This window comes from Pongo abelii, chromosome 5 (assembly GCF_028885655.2).
Source record: "Pongo abelii isolate AG06213 chromosome 5, NHGRI_mPonAbe1-v2.0_pri, whole genome shotgun sequence".
Taxonomy (NCBI): Eukaryota; Metazoa; Chordata; class Mammalia; order Primates; family Hominidae; genus Pongo; species Pongo abelii.
The window spans coordinates 62,777,467-62,803,248 of NC_071990.2; positions in this window are offsets into that span (position 1 = coordinate 62,777,467).

Sequence of the window (25,782 nt, forward strand, 5' to 3'; positions counted from 1 at the left end):
TATCATTAGAGTCATAGGGAAGAAACATTAACCCACAGCCAGTGTGCTTTCTGTATTGGTAGGCTAAATATTGCATCTGGTGACCTCGATTAGAATGTAGCCTATATCCCATATTAGAATATATAGCCTATGGTTAGGAATATCTAAAAATTCAGACAGGAGTTATTAAGAACTTGTTCTAGATTAGAAAGGATAAGATTGTATGAGATGAGTCATCCAAAGAATGTTGTAGAAGTGCAAAACACTAATAAATTGGAAAAAGGAACCTAAGAAAGAAAATGTGCTTAGTTTATGCACATTATATCTGAAGTCTCACGGGTACACTCGGGTTGGTGTATCCAGCATACCAATATTTATGTAGACCTATAGTTCAGAATCAGATGAAATACACAAAAATAATGGCTAACACTGCTAAGAAAGAGAATGTGGAGAGAGAAGAGTAAGGGACTAAGGGTACCAACATACGCTAAGAAATTAATGAAGCTTAAGCTTCTTGTCCTTTCACTTGCATGGATTCCTTCTGAAGCCATGGGAGGGTCCCTAGGAAGGTGTTCACATGGTGATATATTTTTGTAAAATTTGCAATACTAGATTTTTTAAATTCTTGTTACTTTTTTGTAAAAGCCTCATATATATACACACACACACACACACATACGCATATGTATAATTGTCTATACAGTTGACTTGAACAATATGAGGGTTGAGATGCCACCCACCAGCACATTAAAAAATCCGTGTATAATTTTGACCCCCATAAAACTTAACTAATAAAATATTGCTAACCAGAAGCCTTACCAATAACATAAACTCTTGATTAACACATACTTTGTATGATGTATGCCTTACATATGATATTCTTACAATAAAGTATGCTAGAAAAAAGAAAATGTTATTTAAAAAATTAGAAGACATAAATATTCAGTATTCATTAAGTCGGAGCAGATCATCATAAAAATCTTCATCCTTGTCATTTTCATGTTGAGTAGGCTGAGAAGGAGGAAAATTTGGTCTCGTCTCAGGGGTGACAGAGGCCGAAGAGGTGGAGGAAGTAGAAGGAGAGGCAGGAGAGACAGATGAATTCAGAGTAACTTTATGGAAATACAATCGTACTTTCTGTCTGACTTGTTTGCTTTTTCATTTTTCTAAAAATGCTTCTACATAGTACCAATCCCTCTTCCATCATTTGCTTTAGTTTCAGTGCCCATATCATAGAAAAGATCATGTCATAAAACAAGTCAGAAACAGTCTTGTATAATCAAGACGTTTCTGCCAGATTGTCTAATGTCAATTTGTTTTCTGGCAATGCTTCTTGTATGTCTTTATCTCATCATCTGGCACTGGATCAGAAGCACTCATCTTTATCAAATAATCTTCTGTTAATTTTTCTGGTGTGGTGTCTATTAGCTTTTGAATTCCTCTAAGATCCATATCTTGAAATGCTTCATCCTCCACCATTTTTTTTTTGTGCCATATCCTCAATCTCTTATATTTTCTTGATTGGCTGTGTCGTAAATCCTGTGAAGTTATACACAACATCTGGACAGCATTATCCCCAGCAGGCATTTATTGTTTGGGGTTTGATGGCTTACATGGCTTTTTCTACAATAACGATGGCATCTTCAATTGTAAAATCCACCCAGATGTTTACAATGTTCCATCAGGATTCTCTTCCATAACTTTGACAATTCTTTTCATAGAGTGCCATATGTAATGAGTTTTAAAGTTTATTATGACCCTCTGATCTAGAAGCTGAATTGAAGACATGTTTGGGTGCAAGTAGACCATTTTGATGCCTTTGGTGTTGAACTCACAGCGTTCTGGTTGCCCAGGGGCATTGTCCAATATCAAAAACAAAAAACAAACAACAAAAAAACTTTAAGACAGTCCCTTACTGATAAAGTACTTCCTGACTTCGGGGACAAAGGCAAAGTGTCAGTTAAATCATCCAGAAAAAAGTGTTCTCATTGCTTAGGCCGTCTTGTTGTACAATCACAAGACTGACAGCTGGTGTTTATCTTTTTCTTTCAATGCTTTGGCAGTTAGCAGTTTCAAAGGTAAGGACAGTCCTGACTATAAACCTGACTGCATTTTACAAAACAGAATAGTTGGCCTATTCTTCCCTGCCTTAAAACCTTATTCTTGCATCTACCCGTTACTAATAAATGTCGATTGTGTCATTTTTGTTCAGAATGGACATTTTTTCTCTGCATTACAAACCTGTTCGGACAGATATCCTTTTTCCTGAATGATTTTCTTACTGGCATTTGGAAACTCATTTGCTGCCTCTTGGCTGGCAGAAGTTGCTTTTCTTTTTATGTTCACTTTCTTTTTTTAAGGCAAATCTCTTTCTAAAATTATCAAACCATCCTTTGCTGGCTTTAAATTATCCAGCTTCAGATCCTTCACTTTTCTTGTGCTTTAAGTTATCATATAATAATTTCACTTTTTCTCAAATCATAATATAGTCTGCAGGCATGCCTTTTCTTATAGCAATCTTGCACCCAATAAAAACTGCATTTTCAATATGAGATAAAAAGATATTTCAACAAAAGAGCAAGGTTTTCATGTCGGCTGCTGTAGATGCAATAATGACGTCATGAATTTCCTTTTCTTTCTTTACAATGATCCTTACACTGGATTCATTTATCTTGAAATGGAAAAACTGAGAACATAGGACACATTTACAAGAGGTATCTACTTCAATCCTGTGGGTCTCAATGTAAACTTTAAAAGAATACCCATAATTAGAGTAAAAAAGAAGGGGAATAGTAAGAAAATGAGAAAAGCTTAAGTAGTATAAATACCTGAAGAGAAATAAATGAAAGCAATATAGCAAAACAAAGAAAAAAAGACTGTCACAATGAGCCTGGTCAAATCTTCAACCTTAGAAGGTGCTCAAAAATGAGATGTTCTAAGAATGCTATCAAATTGAATTTATGAGATATGATAGTTGACTATATAAATATAAATTTAATTGTATAAGTGGATCAGAAAGGCACCCTAAAAACTATAAATACTTTTTCCTCCTGCATTTTTTTTTTTTGAGATAAGTGTCGCTCTGTCACCTAGGCTGGAGTGCAGTGGCACCATCTCGGCTCACTGCAAGCTCAGCCTCCCAGGTTCACGCCATTCTCCTGCCTCAGCCTCCCGAGTAGCTGGGACTACAGGCGCCGGCCACCATGCCCAGCTGATTTTTTGTATTTGATGGGGTTTCGCCGTATTAACCAGGATGGTCTCAATATCCTGACCTTGTGATCCGCCCACCTTGGCCTCCCAAAGTGCTGGGATTACAGGTGTGAGCCACCGCAACTGGCCACTCCTCCTGCATTTCTAAGCTAATCATTTTCTGAAAATCTTCCTGCCCAAACACATGTATGTTTCTGTGATATTAAATGAGTTAATAAAATTCTTAGAAAATCTGGTACATTGTAGGCACTTTTGAACAATTATCTACTATTATAATAATTCTCAAGAAGATTCTAAAGACATTGTGAATAAAGCAATAGGAAGAAAAATAGATATCAGTTTAAGATTGCTAAGAAAATAGCAAGTCTTCTCAAATCAGAGAAGACTATGTTGCAGTGGTCTCTAGAGTATTGGGAGCTCAAGATACAAGGGGGAAAGAGGGATGGTGGGGGGAATCCAGGTTCTAGGAACAGGAGAAACTGGGAAGATCAAGAAGAATATCAGAGATTGGAACAACAGGAAGGGTATTGGCTGCTTATAGCTGATCAAAAAACCAGATAGGCAAAAAGTTAAGAATTGAAGATACGGAGACTGTTATTAGAGAATAATTTCAGAATTGGAAATGTTGGAAGCAGAGCAATTCTAATCTCCATAGGCATAGGTGACAGTAGACCTGAGATATCCAAAGTAGAGTGAACATTTCATAATCAATATAATGATAACACAAAATTATACTGTACAGCTCACAGAGCTTCACACTTCTCAAAGTAATGCATACGTACAAATTCACACACACACACACATAATGCATGCACTTATACACATACAAAACACTATACGCATGAGGATATCTATTATCCTAAATTAGCAGGAAGCTGAAAGTTTGGAAAGATAATAAGATAGTTTTAGCTTATTCTATCAGCAATTATAGTAATGATTGTTCCTTCAATCCTTTATTCTAATTAACAGAACATGACTAGTTTACAGATATCATTTTCTTATTAAGAGCATTTTACAGAAATATTTTTCATAGTCTGTTGTAAAATATGAAAGTACAATGTATCTCAATGTCCATGACTAATAGGCTCTAGCAGATACTCTTAAAAAATTAACTTGTTAATTTTCTTCTCCTTCATTCGTGTGTATTGATGACTTTTTTATAGTTTTAAATTCTTCAAAGAGACCTCAAGTTTCTCTTTCACATACCTATATTGCTTTGTACTTTCAAATAAAGAATTCTTGGCTGGGCGCAGTGGCTCATGCCTGTAATACCAGCACTTTTGGAGGTTGAGGGGAGTGGATAGCCTGAGGTCAGGAGTTCGAGACCAGCCTGGCCAACATGGCTAAACCCTGTTTCTACTAAAAATGCAAATATTAGCTGAGTGAGGTGGCACGTGCCTGTAATCCCAGCAACTCGGGAGGCTGAAGCAGGAGAATCGCTTGAACCCGGGAGGTGGAGGTTTCAGTGAGCTGAGATTGTGCCACTGCACTCCAGCCTGGGCGACAGAGTGAGACTCCATCACCAATAAATAAATAAATAAATAAATAATTCTCATTTGTTGCAACCTAATCCCTTTTGATTTTTATAGCAGTTTTATGCACTCTCCGTGTCTGCTTAAGAATTACATGTTACCTTTTTTGACCAGTAAGCAAATACTAGAATGTTGAAGATGCCTCTAATTTTAGTACACAGAATATTTTTCAGATTATAAGCACTGGCTACTTTTTTCATTAACACAGAACATTATACTCAAAGACACATTCACCTTAATGCCTTCCAGTTTTCTCAAAGGTTTATTTCAAAGTATAATTGTTTTATACAAAAGACTGAACACTCATATGTTACCATGGTATTGACTGTTACAAATCAATATGAATATGCTCTAACTATCCAAGCAGGAATGTTGAGAAAGGCACATTATGCTCTCACATAGGTAACAATTCCAGGATGAATCTTCACTGTGGAAGACTAATTTCATGTCATGAGCAGCCTTCGATGAATTAGTATGTGAATCAACTAGTTACTATCTCTACTAATGCAGAATATTTTGTGGAAACATCTTTTACATGAACTTTGAACGTAAATTACTGAAATGAAAATTGGGAAAACATCCATATAACATCACCAGAAAAAGAACAAAATGAATTTTTCTAGTCATTTAGGAAATTTTTAACTAAATGTTTTAAAGCTTTTTTTTGGGAAATTTATTAAATTTACTCTATTTCTCTTATCAAATAAGTAGCAAGATAAGAAACTACTGATAAAATATACCTTTCAACTTACACATGCAGTGAGATGATCATTGTTTAATGGCTTTGTAACAAAGGAATTCAGCATTCACATTCTAATAGGGTTGTAATTTGAATTCAGTGAAATTTCCATTAGTAAAAATCCTCATCTAATTAAACACAAATGAATACATCTTAATTCATACCCTCAACAGAAGTAATCCCTTTATATCACAGCCAACTTCAATGCTTTCAAAGGATTTAAATAACTGAGAAAAGTGCTTAATCAAAAACAGCTAGTTATTTCAATTAACTTTCTGTTTAACATGAAGGACGCATCATTTCCAATGTCCTGTGCTACAAGTGGTGACACATTATTCGTTAATTTGCTGATCAGCCAATAAATATTGAACAACCACTACATACGTTCCAGGTGACTGCCAGGTTCCTAGAATTTCCTTTATTAGGACAACATTGGCCCTTAAATTGAATTTTTTTACAAATTGGCCTTTTTTTCTTTTCTTTTCTTTTTTCTTTATTATTATTATTATTATACTTTAAGTTTTAGGGTACATGTGCACAATGTGCAGGTTAGTTACATATGTATACATGTGCCATGCTGGTGTGCTGCACCCATTAACTCATCATTTAGCATTAGGTATATCTCCTAATGCTATCCCTCCCCCCTCCCCCCACTCCACAACAGTCCCCAGAGTGTGATGCCCCCCTTCCTGTGTCCATGTGTTCTCATTGTTCAATTCCCATCTATGAGTGAGAACATGCGGTGTTTGGTTTTTGTCCTTGCGATAGTTTACTGAGAATGATGATTTCCAGTTTTATCCATGTCCCTACGAAGGACATGAACTCATCATTTTTTATGGCTGCATAGTATTCCGTGGTGTATATATGACACATTTTCTTAATCCAGTCTATCATTGTTGGACATTTGGGTTGGTTCCAAGTCTTTGCTATTGTGAATAGTGCCACAATAAACATACGTGTGCATGTGTCTTTATAGCAGCATGATTTATAGTCCTTTGGGTATATGCCCAGTAATGGGATGGCTGTGTCAAATGGTATTTCTAGTTCTAGATCCCTGAGGACTCGCCACACTGACTTCCACAATGGTTGAACTAGTTTACATTCCCACCAACAGTGTAAAAGTGTTCCTATTTCTCCACATCCTCTCCAGCACCTGTTGTTTCCTGACTTTTTAGTGATTGCCATTCTAACTGGTGTGAGATGGTATCTCATTGTGGTTTTGATTTGCATTTCTCTGATGGCCAGTGATGATGAGCATTTTTTCATGTGTCTTTTGGCTGCATAAATGTCTTCTTTTAAAATCATTCATAGAACTGCTCAAAACTTTGGGAGTGAAAAACCAGAACCTTCCAGGAATCAAGGAATATAAACTCAAATAGAAAATAAAAGGCATGCAAATAATTAACTATAACAAAAAATGTAAATGTTAAATTGATAACTTTTCAAAATTTAAAATATCTTAATTTCCTGTTGTTCTTCTCTCTATAATCATTATAATACACTTTAACATACCTTTAATTTTGAAATTTTATTTGACATGTAGTATGATAATATCTTACCAACAATGATGATGGTGGTGGTGATGATGGTGATGATGATGATGGTGATGATGATGGTGGGGATGCTAACTAACAGTTGTTGGACATTATGTGCCAGTCACTGCTCTAAGTAGTTGATATGTATTGACTTGGTAAATTCTCACATCTGTATGAAGTAGATGCTATTATATTTAGAATTTAAAAGCAGGAGACCTGAAAGACACAGAGGCTAAATAATCTGCCCAAGTTCGCCCAGCTAGTATGGGCAGAGCCAGGAAGAAATCTATGCTATCTGGTTTTAAAAGTTACATTGTCAACCACCACACAATATTGTCTCTTAAATTATCATTGCAAATGTCATAAAATATCATGAAATATGTTCTGTGTCAAAGAACTCATACAAAGAAATATTTCTCTATAGTAGGATTCAACAAACTTCCTAGTAATGGTCTAGATAACAAATATCTTAGGCTTCGTAAAACACATAATCTCTGTTTTAAATATTTTTAAAATATATATAAATAAATGGGTGTGGCTGTCCTTCAAGAAAACTTTATTTATAGAACAGGTAATAGGTTGAATTTGTTCCATAAGCTAGTTTGCTCACAGCATACAAGTATTAGAATATGTTAATGTTTTGATTAATTAAATACCTTTATTTATTTCAAAGTTGAATTGCTGTTGAAATGTTTTCTTAAATGAAGGTGATTAATAAGACTAAAAACAGCAATACTTTAATTGAGCTGGATATCCCAAGATAAATATTAGAAAATTATTTTTAAAAGTGTTCTAGTCTTTCACACCTTCAATTTGCTCCTTAAAATTCTTCCCAGTGAATTCTATAGTTTGGATTAATTATTTATGCCCACCTGCTATGGGACCTTAAAAAAATTAACATTTATAGAAATTTACAACTTTCACAGTCTGTAAAATGAATCGAATAATATAATTGTTCTATTTCATATGAGATTTCCAGGAAACTTCCAGGTTTCTAGAATTTCCTTTATCAGGAAAATATTATCCCTTAAATTGAATTTTTTCACAAATTGGCACTTTTCTTAAAATCAATTTTATAAAGCATAATTTCATTATAATGCAATGTACTTATATGAAGTATATATTTTGATGCGTTTTGACAATTTGTACATCAATGTAAGTAGTATCACAGTCAAGATATAGAACATTTCTATCACCATACAAAGTTATTTTGTGCTCCCAAAATGTAGCTACACCAACCCCCAGCACTAGACAGCTACTGGTCTGCTCAATTTCACTCTAGATTATATTTTTCTTTCCTGTAACCAGTACTTCTTTAATGTTTGTTGGTAGAAATTCGGTTGCTTCCAGTTTGGGACTTTTATGAATAAAACTGTTATAAATATTCATACATACATCTTTATATGAGCATATATTTCTCTATATTATTAAAATTTTGGATCACATGAAATGTGTGATTTTAATTTTAAAAGAAATGTCCCAACTGTATTTAAAGTGAAAAACATTCCCATCATCTATATGTGAGAGTTCCACCATATATTTCATCACCAAAACTTGATATCGTGTCTTTTTATTTTTAGGCGTTTTAATGATTGTGTAGTGACAGTTCATTGTGGCTTTCACTCATTTGAATTACCTTAGTGGCTAATTAATCTTGAGCATCTTTTCATTGTACTTATTTGCTCTCCATGCATCTGTCTGAATGCCTTTTCAAATATTTGTGTAGTTTTAAAATTCGGCTTTTATTTTATTGAGTTGTTAGAGGTTTCTGTATCTATTCTGGACCATCTCCATAGATGTTCATTTTTGTAGATTCAAATTTCTGTCTCATATCATATTTACTCTGCTTGCAGAACTTCCTTTAACATTTCTTATAATGCAAGTGTGCTGGCAATAAAGTCCTTCAATTTCTCGTATTTTGAAATGTCTTGTCTCCTTTATTTTTTGAAGACACTGTCCCTGAGTATATTATTCTAGGTTGATATTTGTTTTTCTTTCTCCATTTTAAAATATGCCAGTTTACTGTCTTTCTGCTTCTGTAGTTTCTGATAGAATGTTTGCTGTATTTTTTTTTATCTAAATTTCCCTGCACGTAATATGTCTTCTGCCTCCCTGCCCTGCCCCGCCCCATGGTGCCTTCAAAACTTTGTTGTTACCTTTTATTTTAGCTGTTCGAATATAATGTATCTAGGGGTGTGTGTGTGCACGCGTGTGTGTGTATGTGTGTTTGTACTCACCCTGTTTGAAATTATCTGAGGTTATATCTGTACTTGGTGTCTTATAATTTTTGTATAATTCTTGGCCATTATCACTGCAACTATTGACCGTTACCACTTCAAATGTTTGTTTTCTGCTCTCTTTCAGCTAGCCATTCTAAATAAACCTACAATAGGCCACTTGATATAATCTTACATATTTGGTTTACATTTTCTCTCTCTTCTCTTTGTGCTTCAGGTTGAATAATTTCTAAGGACCTTCTTTCAAGTTCACCTGCTCTATCCAAGTTTGTGTCACATCTACTGATGAACCTATTCAAGATATTCTTCATTTGTATTAGCATTATTTTTGTAGCAATTCAAATGGAGTCTTTCTTTTAGCTCTCGTATCTCCCCTGGCATTATCCGTCTGCTCTTCCATGTTCTATACCTGGTCTACCAGAGTCTTTACCACATTAATCTAAGTGATTTAAAAATTTTTGTCTAATGGTTCCAACATATAGATGATCTCTGAATCTTATTTTATTCATTGCTTTGTATTTTTACAATGGCTTCTTTATGTTTGCATTTTGTATGTCTTCAATTTTTCATTATATTTCACATATTGTGTGTATGACAATACTAACATTGGTAAATTATTTTTGACTTGGAAACAGGCATATATCTCTTTTTCTACTTGGCACTAAATGTGAGGAGGAGAGTCAATCTAGTCACATGTTGAGATGGGTTTGGATTTTTATTATAGGTACCCTCAGTGCACTTCCAGCTTCAAATTTGCTTACCTTTACCTTGTAAAGCGAGAACTTGATTGCCCGGTAATTTTGCTCCATCTTTCTATTCCACCCTAAGTACCCCATTACCTCTCTCAAGTCTTTTGCTCTTCCCTAGCAGTAGACAGATGCTGCTGGTTTCTTGGTGTTTAAGCCTGGCTGTGGAAAGTAGATTGGGTGCTCTACTGTATCTAGGTTTAGTCTTAAATTGGCCCTCCATCTCCATGTCTTGGTGGTGGAGGCTTCCAAAATAATTCTGTTCATCCTCCAGCTGTAAAATAAAAAAAAAATTCTAATGGCCTAGGTTTAGGACTATGTCTTGTCTCTCTCCCAAGGATAAAGGGAGTTTTACTATTTATTTTTTCTAAAAAAAGAAAAGGAAAATAGATGAAATAATATGCTACCATAATCCAGGAAGTCACCTGGTGGTTTGCAACTTTGTGAAGTGTCAAAAAGTAATTATGTCAGGTATATAAAAAACTAGTACTGTATAATTGCATTTATATAAAGTTCAAGAATAGGAAAACTAAACTGTAATAATATAAATAAGAACTGTTAGTCTCTGACAGGGAGAAGTGGGTGGAGATTGTCTAAAAATAGTTGAAAGGGAACTTTATTATATGATGATAATTTCCTTTATATTTATTTTCATAATGGTTAAATGGTGTACATTTTCAAAACTCATGATACTGTAGCCTTAAAATCTGTTTGATTTATTACATGTAAATTATCCTTCAATTAATGTCAGCTATAACCAGACAAAAAGGAGGTAGAATTAAATTCAGAGACTGATTACCTTAGAAATATTGAGGTCAATAGAAAGGTTTACTTCTACAATTTTAAGTAATACTTATAATTTTAAAACATTTTAATGTGCATTATTTTATTTAATCTTTACTATACTGGTCATGCGTATTATTATCTGCATTTTATATATGAGCTGTTCTGACTTTGAATATGGTTCTGTTGAAACAGTTGGCTACATCATGAATCAGAAATATTATAAAATGTAAAGTAAATACAATAATATCTTACTGTAATCTACAAAGTCACCTGGGAGGTTTGCAACTTCACCTAGTAGAAAAAAGAGAATGTATCCTCTTTTTTCCTATATTGCACAGATGAAAATGAGGCTCCCTATTTTATCACAAGAACCTCCACAGTCTAAATAGATATGAAAATGTTATTCTTTAGTAAATGTCTGCAATGAAATACATTATCACCATTTCCCTCTTCAAGTTAATTGACAGGAGCATTTTTGGACAATGCAATTAATTCAGTGTTTCTAGAACACCTATCAAACAATGGGCCCATCCTGTTATTAAGCTAGTTAAAAACATTTATTTGATAGTAGATTTGTTCATTTGCCTACCAGTGTGTTTGGGATACTTTAATAGGACTATTTTCTCACAAATTATAATAAGAAGGACTAAACCTATAATTATCTAACTAAAACATTGCATCAGTAAAATATATCCCATTATCAGATAAATGACACTAGTCAGGCAGTCCTTCACATACCAAAAGGATTTATTCAGTGTATGCTATAATCAGTTTATAATATGGTTCTTAATTCCATTATTAATAAGATAGGGTGTTATTGCTTATTTATGTTCACTTTGATTTAATGTTCATAAGAAGCACTGGCTTTTAAAAATGACCTGAAGTTGTAGGAGGAGCCAAGATGGCCGAATAGGAACAGCTCCGGTCTACAGCTCCCAGCGCGAGCGACGCAGAAGACGGGTGATTTCTGCATTTCCATCTGAGGTACCGTGTTCATCTCACGAGGGAGTGCCAGACAGTGGGTGCAGGTCAGTGGGTGAGCGCACTGTGCGCCAGCCGAAGCAGGGGCGAGGCATTGCCTCACTCGGGAAGTGCAAGGGGTCAGGGAGTTCCCCTTCCAGGGGTGACAGACAGCACCTGGAAAATCGGGCCACTCCCACCCGAATACTGTGCTTTTCCGACGGGCTTAGGAAACGGTGCCCCAGGAGAGTATAGCCCTCACCTGGCTCAGAGGGTCCTATGCCCACGGAGTCTCGCTGATTGCTAGCACAGCAGTCTGAAATCAAACAGCAAGTCGGCAGCGAGGCTGGGGGAGGGGCGCCCGCCATTGCCCAGGCTCGATAGGTAAACAAAGCAGCCAGGAAGCTTGAACTGGGTGGAGCCCACCACAGCTCAAGGAGGCCTGCCTGCCTCTGTAGGCTCCACCTCTGGGGGCAGGACACAGACAAACAAAAAGACAGCAGTAACCTCTGCAGACTTAAATGTCCCTGTCTGACAGCTGTGAGGAGAGCACTGGTTCTCCCAGCACGTAGCTGGAGATCTGAGAACGGGCTGACTGCCTCCTCAAGTGGGTCCCTGACCCCTGACCCCCGAGCAGCCTAACTGGGAGGCACCCCCCAACAGGGGCAGACTGACACCTCACACGGCCGGCCAGGTACTCCAACAGACCTGCAGCTGAGGGTTCTGTCTGTTAGAAGGAAAACTAACAGAAAGGACATCCACACCAAAAACCCATCTGTACATCACCATCATCAAAGACCAAAAGTAGATAAAACCACAAAGATGGGGAAAAAACAAAGCAGAAAAACTGGAAACTCTAAAAACCAGAGTACCTCTCCACCTCCAAAGGAACGCAGTTCCTCACCAGCAACGGAACAAAGCTGGATGGAGAATGACTTTGATGAGCTGAGAGAAGAAGGCTTCAGACGATCAAATTACTCCGAGCTACGGGAAGATATTCAAACCAAAGGCAAAGAAGTTGAAAACTTTGAAAAAAATTTAGAAGAATGTATAACTAGAATAACCAATACAGAGAAGTGCTTAAAGGAGCTGATGGAGCTGAAAACCAAGGCTCGAGAACTACGTGAAGAATGCAGAAGCCTCAGGAGCCGATGCGATCAAATGGAAGAAAGGGTATCAGCCCTGGAAGATGAGATGAATGAAATGAAGCGAGAAGGGAAGTTTAGAGAAAAAAGAATAAAAAGAAACGAGCAAAGCCTCCAAGAAATGTGGGACTATGTGAAAAGACCAAATCTACGTCTGATTGGTGTACCTGAAAGTGACGGGGAGAATGGAACCAAGTTGGAAAACACTCTGCAGGATATTATCCAGGAGAACTTCCCCAATCTAGCAAGGCAGGCCAACATTCAGATTCAGGAAATACAGAGAACGCCACAAAGATACTCCTCGAGAAGAGCAACTCCAAGACACATAATTGTCAGATTCACCAAAGTTGAAATGAAGGAAAAAATATTAAGGGCAGCCAGAGAGAAAGGTCGGGTTACCATCAAAGGGAAGCCCATCAGACTAACAGCGGATCTCTCGGCAGAAACCCTACAAGCCAGAAGAGAGTGGGGGCCAATATTCAACATTCTTAAAGAAAAGAATTTTCAACCCAGAATTTCATATCCTGCCAAACTAAGCTTCATAAGTGAAGGAGAAATAAAATACTTTACAGACAAGCAAATGCTGAGAGATTTTGTCACCACCAGGCCTGCCCTAAAAGAGCTCCTGAAGGAAGCGCTAAACATGGAAAGGCACAACCGGTACCAGCCACTGCAAAATCATACCGAAATGTAAAGAACATCGAGACTAGGAAGAGACTGCATCAACTAATGAGCAAAATATCCAGCTAACATCATAATGACAGGATCAGATTCACACATAACAATATTAACTTTAAATGTAAATGGACTAAATGCTCCAATTAAAAGACACAGACTGGCAAACTGGATAAAGACTCAAGACCCATCAGTGTGCTGTATTCAAGAAACCCATCTCACGTGCAGAGACACACATAGGCTCAAAATAAAAGGATGGAGGAAGATCTACCAAGCAAATGGAAAACAAAAAAAGGCAGGGGTTGCAATCCTAGTCTCTGATAAAACAGACTTTAAACCAACAAAGATCAAAAGAGACAAAGAAGGCCATTACATAATGGTAAAGGGATTAATTCAACAAGAAGAGCTAACTATCCTAAATATATATGCACCCAATACAGGAGCACCCAGATTCATAAAGCAAGTCCTGAGTGACCTACAAAGAGACTTAGACTCCCACACATTAATAATGGGAGACTTTAACACCCCACTATCAACATTAGACAGATCAACGAGACAGAAAGTCAACAAGGATACCCAGGAATTGAACTCAGCTCTGCACCAAGCGGACCTAATAGACATCTACAGAACTCTCCACCCCAAATCAACAGAATATACATTTTTTTCAGCACCACACCACACCTATTCCAAAATTGACCATATACTTGGAAGTAAAGCTCTCCTCAATAAATGTAAAAGAACAGAAATTGTAACAAACTGTCTCTCAGATCACAGTGCAATCAAGCTAGAACTCAGGATTAAGAATCTCACTCAAAACCGCTCAACTATGTGGAAACTGAACAACCTGCTCCTGAATGACTACTGGGTACATAACGAAATGAAGGCAGAAATAAAGATGTTCTTTGAAACCAACGAGAACCAAGACACAACATACCAGAATCTCTGGGATGCATTCAAAGCAGTGTGTAGAGGGAAATTTATAGCACTAAATGCCCACAAGAGAAAGCAGGAAAGATCCAAAATTGACACCCTAACATCACAATTAAAAGAACTAGAAAAGCAAGAGCAAACACATTCAAAAGCTAGCAGAAGGCAAGAAATAACTAAAATCAGAGCAGAACTGAAGGAAATAGAGACACAAAAAACCCTTCAAAAAATAAATGAATCCAGGAGCTGGTTTTTTGAAAGGATCAACAAAATTGATAGACCACTAGCAAGATTAATAAAGAAAAAAAGAGAGAAGAATCAAATAGATGCAATAAAAAATGATAAAGGGGATATCACCACCGATCCCACAGAAATACAAACTACCATCAGAGAATATTACAAACACCTCTATGCAAATAAACTAGAAAATCTAGAAGAAATGGATAAATTCCTCAACACATACACCCTCCCAAGACTAAACCAGGAAGAAGTTGAATCTCTGAATAGACCAATAACAGGAGCTGAAATTGTGGCAATAATCAATAGCTTACCAACCAAAAAAAGTCCAGGTCCAGATGGATTCACAGCCGAATTCTACCAGAGGTACAAGGAGGAGCTAGTACCATTCCTTCTGAAACTATTCCAATCAATAGAAAAAGAGGGAATCCTCCCTAACTCATTTTATGAGGCCAGCATCATCCTGATACCAAAGCCTGGCAGAGACACAACAAAAAAAGAGAATTTTAGACCAATATCCTTGATGAACATTGATGCAAAAATCCTCAATAAAATACTGGCAAACAGAATCCAGCAGCACATCAAAAAGCTTATCCACCATGATCAAGTGGGCTTCATCCCTGGGATGCAAGGCTGGTTCAATATACGCAAATCAATAAATGTAATCCAGCATATAAACAGAAGGAAAGACAAAAACCACATGATTATCTCAATAGATGCAGAAAAGGCCTTTGACAAAATTCAACAACGCTTCATGTTAAAAACTCTCAATAAATTAGGAATTGATGGGACGTATCTCAAAATAATAAGAGCTATTTATGACAAACCCACAGCCAATATCATACTGAATGGGCAAAAACTGGAAGCATTCCCTTTGAAAACTGGCACAAGACAGGGATGCCCTCTCTCACCACTTCTATTCAACATAGTGTTGGAAGTTCTGGCCAGGGCAATTAGGCAGGAGAAGGAAATCAAGGGTATTCAATTAGGAAAAGAGGAAGTCAAATTGTCCCTGTTTGCAGATGACATGATAGTATATCTAGAAAACCCCATTGTCTCAGCCCAAAAGCTCCTTAAGCTGATAAGCAACTTCAGCAAAGTCTCAGGATACAAAATCAATGTGCAAAAATCACAAGCATTCTTATACATCAATAACAGACAAACAGAGAGCCAAATCATGAGTGAACTCCCATTCACAATTGCTTCAAAGAGAATAAAATACCTAGGAATCCAACTTACAAGGGATGTGAAAGACCTCTTTAAGGAGAACTACAAACCACTGCTCAAGGAAATAAAAGAGGATACAAACAAATGGAAGAACATTCCATGCTCATGGGTAGGAAGAATCAATATCATGAAAATGGCCATCCTTCCCAAGGTAATTTACAGATTCAATGCCATCCCCATCAAGCTACCAATGACTTTCTTCACAGAATTGGAAAAAACTACTTTAAAGTTCATATGGAACCAAAAAAGAGCCCGCATCGCCAAGTCAATCCTCAGCCAAAAGAACAAAGCTGGAGGCATCACACTACCTGACTTCAAACTATACTACAAGGCTACAGTAACCAAAACAGCATGGTACTGGTACCAAAACAGAGATATAGATCAATGGAACAGAACAGAGCCGTCAGAAATAATGCCGCATATCTACAACTATCTGATCTTTGACAAACCTGACAAAAACAAGAAATGGGGAAAGGATTCCCTATTTAATAAATGGTGCTGGGAAAACTGGCTAGCCATATGTAGAAAGCTGAAACTGGATCCCTTCCTTACACCTTATACAAAAATCAATTCAAGATGGATTAAAGACTTAAATGTTAGACCTAAAACCATAAAAACCCTAGAAGAAAACCTAGGCATTACCATTCAGGACATAGGCATGGGCAAGGACTTCATGTCTAAAACACCAAAAGCAATGGCAACAAAAGCCAAAATTGACAAATGGGATCTAATTAAACTCAAGAGCTTCTGCACAGCAAAAGAAACTACCATCAGAGTGAACAGGCAACCTACAAAATGGGAGAAAATTTTTGCAACCTACTCATCTGACAAAGGGCTAATATCCAGAATCTACAATGAACTCCAACAAATTTACAAGAAAAAAACAAACAACCCCATCAAAAAGTGGGCGAAGGACATGAACAGACACTTCTCAAAAGAAGACATTTATGCAGCCAAAAAACACATGAAAAAATGCTCACCATCACTGGCCATCAGAGAAATGCAAATCAAAACCACAATGAGATACCATCTCACACCAGTTAGAATGGCAATCATTAGAAAGTCAGGAAACAACAGGTGCTGGAGAGGATGTGGAGAAATAGGAACACTTTTACACTGTTGGTGGGACTGTAAACTAGTTCAACCCTTGTGGAAGTCAGTGTGGCGATTCCTCAGGGATCTAGAACTAGAAATTCCATTCGACCCAGCCATCCCATTACTGGGTATATACCCAAAGGACTATAAATCATGCTGCTATAAAGACACATGCACACGTATGTTTATTGCGGCATTATTCACAATAGCAAAGACTTGGAACCAACCCAAATGTCCAACAATGATAGACTGGATTAAGAAAATGTGGCACATATACACCATGGAATACTATGCAGCCATAAAAAATGATGAGTTCACGTCCTTTGTAGGGACATGGATGAAATTGGAAATCATCATTCTCAGTAAACTATCGCAAGAACAAAAAACCAAACACCACATATTCTCACTCATAGGTGGGAATTGAACAATGAGAACACATGGACACAGGAAGGGGAACATCACACTCTGGGGACTGTTGTGGGGTGGGGGGAGTGGGGAGGGATAGCATTGGGAGATATACCTAATGCTAGATGACGAGTTGGTGGGTGCAGCGCACCAGCATGGCACATGTATACATATGTAACTTACCTGCACATTGCGCACATGTACCATAAAACCTAAAGTATAATAATAATAATAATAATAATAAAAGAAAAAAAAAAAAATGACCTGAAGTTCAAGTATGGTAATGGCTATCTATTTGCAATTTCGAAGTTACAGAGACCATATCCAAATAGCCACTAACTTATTGAAACATGCATTTAATAATTCAAAAGCCATCACCATCATTAAGTATATCGTAAGTCTTATACTCTTCCCTATGTTTACTCAGAGCTACACCTGCACACAGAGGTGGAGCCCAATGATGGAAATAACTGACTCATATGATTACTTACAGGTTGGACTCAGAAAGTGACTCATAATATGCCTCATGGATGGCCAGATAATTTAGCTCAAATTGAGCTTTCTCATCTCTAGTTGCTATACATACTAGTCCTGGCTTCCTACTGTTGTTATTTCCTAGTTGTTATTTCCTCAAAACATACTTCCTTCTGGCATTTGCTCTTGTTTCTTCCTGCTGGGCTTCTGGTTGGCTCCAGTGAAGCAAAGATGTGAGCATTTGTTTAGTGTCAGAATATTGACCACCTCCCAGGACATCATTATCATAGGATTTTTTTTTCATTTAGTACTGATTATAGTACCCAAAGCCCCTGGAAAATTATTTTCAAAACAAACATATCATTTTATTGTGAAAGTAAGGTTTTATACCATAGTTGGAAGATACTCTTAAAAAATGCAACACTAAAAGGAAATGGCTAGGTAACTGGCAATTTCCTCTCGGACACTATTGCTTATGTTTTATTAACTTAAAAAAAACTTTCTTCTAATCTGGTTCCACATTATACATGAGACAAAATTAAGAAGTGGTTGTGACTCTCAAGGTCACAAAGTTTGTATTTCCTCCTTGGTCACACAGCAGATAGCTAATGGCCATTCAAACACCAAAGCCACTCTCTTGTTTCTTCTGATATGAGGTTAACAGCACGCTAAAACAGAATTATCTTCCTCTGTCTTAGTTTCTTGATTCCTATTTTTGTCACCTCACTAATCAATAGAGTGGTGAGAGAGCCACTGAGATAGTAAATCAAATGCTAATGTCCCTTTTTGATTTGCCAGGTTAGATTGTTTATCACTTCTAAGTGGTTGGTTTTTGGCATTCTATATAAACTTTGAATTACTTACTGAAAAAAAAAAAACTGTAAGATGCTGCAAGCAGCAGGTATTTCCTCTTACTTTTTTTCTGAGACATAACAATTGCATACTCTAGACTGTAAGTTCCAATGATAGAACAGAAACAGAGTTGTCCTAAGAGAGACAACCACACACCTGAAATCCGACTTTAGAACATGTTTCAGTCTCAGTTCCTGCTCTTTGCAATGAATAATTAAAGTGCATCAGGCATCAAATTGTATGTCTTTGTTTTTGATGGTAAGTAGTTCAGATGAGTTCTTCCATAATGAAATCAACACATGATTTCCAATGTTCTCAAAAACATTTATTCACAAACCAATATATTATATGTTTTCCAAAATCCAAGCCCCATATCTGAGTTTGCTTGAAACCTTTAGAGGTAGGTCATCCCACCATCTCACCAATTACACTTTCACATGGTGGACACAACCATGATATATATTAGGAAAGGCATTGATCTTGAAGTGGACTCAGCTTCAAGTTCCATTACTAAAATGTACTACCTATGTGGTTTGAAAAAAATGTGAGTATTATTTGCAAGTCTCAATTCCTTCTTTGTAGAATAGTAAAATCATTTACTTTACAAGGTTGTTTGGGAGATGGAATGATGTGAGACAGTGTGCTCTGTAATTAGTTTTATATTTGAGAAAGTTAAGGTCTGTTAGAATAGAATTCAATGTACAAATAACCTCATTACAATGGAGTTTTAGCTACAAATGTAGGGATGCAACTGATAATTAGCATATATTATTTGATTATTATAGTTTTCTAAGAAAAACAAACCTTCTTTAGTACTAAAATGTCTCTGTTTGCTTTTGCATTTTTTTTGTATATAGTGATAATCAGAGCATTGCTGAAAACTAACAACTCCCAATACTGACAAAGATCCCATGCAGTCATCAGGAGAGAATTTCATCTCCAGCTTTGCCTCTCTCAGCAGTAAGCCATTAGCTCTGGGAATAGAGCTGACAGTAATTTAAGATGATGTCATATCACTGGGGCCACTTTTTGGAAAATTATAGGATGTTGTGTTCCATTTGTGTCAAATTTGGTGTGAAGGGATGTCAGAAATGCGACTGTTGTTACCAGAAAACTGCTTTTCTGCTCTTTGACAATGAGAAAACCAGCCATGTTTCTTAGAGACATGGGTATGGTGATGACAATCTGTCAATCTGAGGAGCTCAGAAAGTACTACAAAACCAAAAACAGTATATTTTTCTTCACTTTGATTTACACTTCTGAAGACTTTTCCTTTGCTTAACCACTGGTGTGATTTATTCAAGAGTTACAATAAATGTAATACACTTTTTAATTTACTATGCCTAAGTCTTTCTAATTAGATAGTTACAACTACTAAAATATTCACATGGAGAGTAATCATTTAAAGAGCTTTCACAGGAAGCAATTATAAGATGCCTATATTTTGTGTAATTACATAGCTCATCCTTTGTCTTTCGCAAGAGAATTTTGTATGGGATAATAACTTCAGAATATAATATTAATATAACTGATGCCAGAGTTACTACCAATCTTAATTTGCACCTTTCATGCTACTTTGAATATTTTATTTATGCTGAAATGTCAACTATGCATCTGAAAATGGCCCAAAAGGAAACTTAGCTATCCATCTCTTCAGATAGAATGTCCCCATATCATCCCCGATAATATTAAATCCTCTAAGATACAGTTTTGTATACCTTTGTGCTTATAGATGATTGAAGAAGATCAAATGTCTCATGGATAATTTATTCCTATTTTTGTAAATATCCAACACAAACTCTTATAAAAGTAATTGCAGGATACTGATTGAGGGCTAACTCAAATAATGCAGTGATTTAAGTGGATATACAAAGAAGTTGCTAAATGCTCTAGAAATATAACAATACCTGTTTCTTCACATAAGATTCTTATGCTCTCTGGTATTAAAAGGAAGGTTAAACTTTTTTTGGAAAACTTTACTATCAACATACACACACACACACACACATGCTACATCAGAAATGAAAAAGTGTGGTCTTTAAAAAAAATGTGATTTTTATAGCAGTAACCATCTCATCTCTTTTCCTTTCATTTTCTCCTATAGAAAGCGCCTGAAACATGCATTTGCTAAGCTTTTATAAATGATGTCCTCTTATCAGGAAATTGCTGAAACACTACAACAGCTCAGTCTTTTCCACTGTGAGGGCACAAAAGAGGCAAAGAAGAGGAGGTAGAGTGGAAATTAAAGCCTAGATTCTCTCTAATTAACATAGCAATGGTAAGTCCTTCCTCATGGGTCTCATAGACACTTCGGATGGTTCCAGGGGCTTAAGCATTCTTGCCAGTTCCTCCAAATGGGCCACCTACTGGAAGAATATCCCAACTGCACAAGGCTGTAATGTAGATAGCTAGAGGCAAGGTTTGGCATGAGGAAGAAAAGAAGTTGCACTTCAAATGGTTCATCTATGCCAGGAGATCATACAGGGAGAGAGGCCAGTTCATTAACAAACCAGAAAATGCATCATCAAGAGTGAGATGGCATTAGGACACACAAAATACAGAAGAAGAAACAAAGACCTAAATAGTGCAAGGCAAAGAAATAATGAAAACTAGCAACACTAGAGATTCCCCACAATCATTTATATGTAGGGTATGGGGCCACTCACATTGTCCTAGCCCGCAAGGCTAAGTGCATAAAGAAATATCATTGCCCTCTTTACCTGCTGCACCAAGACGAGAGTAAGAGTGTTGGAAAGAGCCTCCTGTGAAAGGAGAGACCACTGCCCTCTCCAACCCCCACAACTGAAGCTCTTAGCCTAACATCTCTGGGATAGAGAAAATGAATGTTTTGAATGAAATGTAAAATTGAAGAATTTAAATAAACAAGACCAAGTTTTAATTACTGAAATAAGATGTTTTGAATAACCAAAACAACAAACACGTTATGGGCTCAGGCAAAGTTATTGTTAAAGGACATGTCAAACACAGAAAAGGGGCACTTACAGAAAACTCAGCAATAGCAGTTCCTAGAAAAAATAAAACATAATTTTTTCATCAGTAAGTTAAGATTCCTAAATTAATCTGGTTTAGAATTTTAATGTTGAAGTTATAAATTTTGAAAGATTTTACAAACACAAAATTATCAATGTATCTTTGTGTATAAACCTAAAACTTTAAAAATAAATTCTTTTATTTTATTTTTTTTACATTTCTGCCCAGAAGGCTTTTTTAATTTTTAATTTTTTTGGGGTATATTAAGTGCATATATTTATGGGGTACATGAGATCTATTGAAACAGGCATAAATAAATAAAAGTCACAATAGAGTCAATTAGGTATCCATCACCTCAAGCATTTATCCTTTCTTTGAGTTACAAACAATCTAATTATATTCTTTCAGTTATTTTTAAAGGTACAATAAATTATTGTTGATTGTAGTCACACTGTTGTGCTATCAAATACTAAATCTGAATTATTCTAATTACATTTTTGCACCAACTAAACATCGCCCCTAGCCACACCCTGCTACCCTTCCCAGCCTCTGGTAACCATTCTGCTGCTATCTTCATGAGTTAATTTTTTTTTAAATTTTTAGCACCCACAAATAGATGAGAACATATGAAATTTGTCTTTCTGTGCCTGGCTTATTTCACTTAACATAATGACCTCTAGTTTCATCTATGTTTTTGCAAATGACAGGATCTCACTCTTTTTTATGGCTGAATAGTACTCCGTTGTGTATATGTAATATATTTTCTTTATACATCTTTTGATGGACACTTGGTTTACTTCCAAATCTTGTCTATTGTGAATAGGGCTGCAATAAACACCGGAGTGCAGATATCTCTTTCATATACTGATTTCCTTTCTTCTGAGTATATAGCTAGCAGTGGGATTGCTGGATCACATGGCAGCTCAATGTTTCATTTTTGAGGAACCTCCAAACTGTTCTCTTCTCCAGTGTGGCTGTATTAATTTGCATTCCTACCAGCAGTGTACAAGTGTTCCCCTTTCTCCATATTTTTGCCAGCATTCATTATTTCCTGTCTATTGAAGAAAAGCTATTTAAACTGGGGTGACATGATATTTTGTTGTAGTTTTGATTTGTAGTTCCCTCATAATGATGTTGAGCACCTGTTCATATACCTGTTTGCCATTTGTATGTCTTCCTTCAAGAAATGTCTATTCAGATATTTTGCTCATTTTTAATTGGATTGTGAGATTTTTTTCCTATATTGCTGTTTGAGCTTCTTATATATTTTGATTATTAGTCCCTTGTCAGTTGGGTAGTTTGCAATTTTTCCCCATTCTGTGGATTGTCTCTTCACTTTGTTGATTGTATCCTTTGCTCTACAGAAGTTTTTAACTTGATGTGACCCCATTTGTTCATTTTTGCTTTGGTTGCTTGTGCTTGTGGGGTATTGTTCAAGAAATTCTTGCCCAGTCTAAAGTCCTGGAGAATTTTCTGAATGTTTTCTTTCAGTAGTTTCATAGTTTTGAGTCTTAGATTTAAGTCTTTAATCCATTTTGATTTGATTTTTGTACATGGCAAGAGATAAAGGTCTAGTTTCATTCTTCTGCATATGGATCTCCATTTTTTCCCAGCACCATTTATTGAAGAGATTGTTTCTTCTCTGGTATATGTTCTTGGCACCTTTGTCAAAAATGATTTCACTGTAGATGTATGAATTTGATTCTAGGCTCAACATTCTGCCTTGTTGGTCTATGTGTCGGTTTTTATGCTGGTACTGTGGTGTTTTGGTTATTATAGCTCTGTGGTATAATTTGAAATCAAGTAATGGGATTCTTCTAGTTTTGTTCCTTTTGCTCAGGATAGCTTTGACTATTCTGAGTCTTTTGTGGTTCCATATAAATTCTAGGATTTTTTTCTACCTCTGTCAATAATGTTATTAGTATTTTGACAGGGATTGCATAGAATCTGCAGATTGTTTTAGGTAGTATGAGCATTTTAACAATATTCATTATTTCAATTCGTGAACATGGAATAGCTTTTCAGTTTTTTCGTGGCCTCTTCAGTTTCTTACACCAATGTCTTATAGTTTTCATCATAGAGATCTTTTGGTTCTTTGGTTAAATTAATTCCTAGGTATTTTACTTTATTTGTAGCTATTTTAAATGGGATTATTTTATGATTTATTTTTCAAATTGTTTGCTTTTGGCATGCAGAAATGCTACTATTTTTGTACGTTGATTTTGTATCCTCCAACTTTACTGAATTTGTTTAATAATTCTAATAATTTTTGCTGGAGTCTTTAGGTTTTTCCAAATATAAGCTCAAATCATATGCAAACAAGGATAATTTGACTTATTCCTTTCCAATTTGGAAGCCCTTTATTTCTTTCTCTTGTATGATTGCTCTAGCTAGGACTTCCAGTACTATATTGAATAACAGTGGTGAAAGTGGGCATCCTTGTTGTGTTCCAGATGTTAGAAAAAAGGCTTTCAGATTTTCCACTTTCAGTACGATACTATCTGTGGGTGTGTCATATATGGCTTTTATTGTGTTGAGGTATGTACCTTCCATACACAGTTTTTTGATCATAAATAAATGTTGAATTTTGTCAAGTGTTTTTTCAGTGAAATTGAAATGATCATATGATTTTTTTGTTCTTCATTCTGTTGCAATGATGTATCACATTGACTTGTATATGTTGAACCAACCTTGCATATGTTGAATAAACCTTGCATCCCTGGAATAAATCCCACTTGGTCATGATGAATTATTTTTTTAATGTGTTTTTGAATTTGGTTTTCTAGTATTTTATTGAGGATTTTTGCATCAATTTTCATCAGGGATATTGGCCTGTAGTTTTCTTTATTTGAGTAGCTTTGTATGGTTTTGGTATCTGGGTAATGCTGGACTCATTCACTGGTTTCCTAGAATGAGTTTGGAAGTATTCCCTCTTTCTCTATTTTTTTGTAATAGTTTGAGTATGACTGGTATTAGTTCTTCTTTATATGTTTCGTAGAATTCAGCAGTGAAGCTTAGGGTCATGGGCTTTCCTTTCCTGGGAGATTGTTATTATGGGCTTCTGTCTCATTACTTGTTATTGGTCTGCTCAGGTTTTGGATTTCTTTGTGTGGTTCAATCTTAGCAGGTTGTATGTGTCTAGGAATTTATCCATTTTTTCTGGATTTTCCAATTTATTGACATGTAGTTGCTCACAGTAGTCTTTAATGATCCCTTGAATTTCCTTTTTTTTGTTTTTTGGACAGAGTCTTGCACTGTCGCCCAGGCTGGAGTGCAGTGGCACAATCTAGGCTCACTGCAAGCTCCACCTCCCAGGTTCACTCCATTCTCCTGCCTCAGCCTCCTGAGTAGCTAGGACTACAGGCACCCACCACCACTCCCGGGTAATTTTTTGTATTTTTAGTAGAGACGGGGTTTCACCGTGTTAGCCAGGATAGTCTCGATCTCCTGACCTCGTGATCCGCCCACTTCGGCCTCCCTAAGTGCTGGGATTACAGGCATGAGCCACCGCACCCGGCCCGGTATTGGTTTTAATGTCTTCTTTTCCATCTCTGATTTTATTTGTTTATGTTTTCTCTCTTTTTTTTTCTTATTTAGTCTGGCAAAAGAGTTGCCAATTTTATTTATCTTTTCAAAAAACCAACTTTTCATTTTGTTTATTTTTAATATTTTTTTCATTTCAACTTTATTTCTGTTCTGATATTTATTATTTATTTTCTAATACCGATTTTGGTTCTGGTTTGCTCTTGTTTTTCTAGTTATATAATATGCATTGCTAGGTTGTTTATTTGAAGTTTTTCTACTTTTTTGATGTAGGTGCTTATAGCTATAAATATTTCTTTTTGTACTGCTTTTGCTGTATCCCATGGGTATTGGTATGTTGTGTTTCCATTATCATTTGTTTCAAAAAAATTTTTCTTTTTCTTTTTCATTTATTCATTGACCCACTGGTCATTCAGAAGCATATGGTTTAATTTCTATGTGTTTGCATAGTGTTCAAAATTTCTCGTTATTGATTTCTAGTTTATTC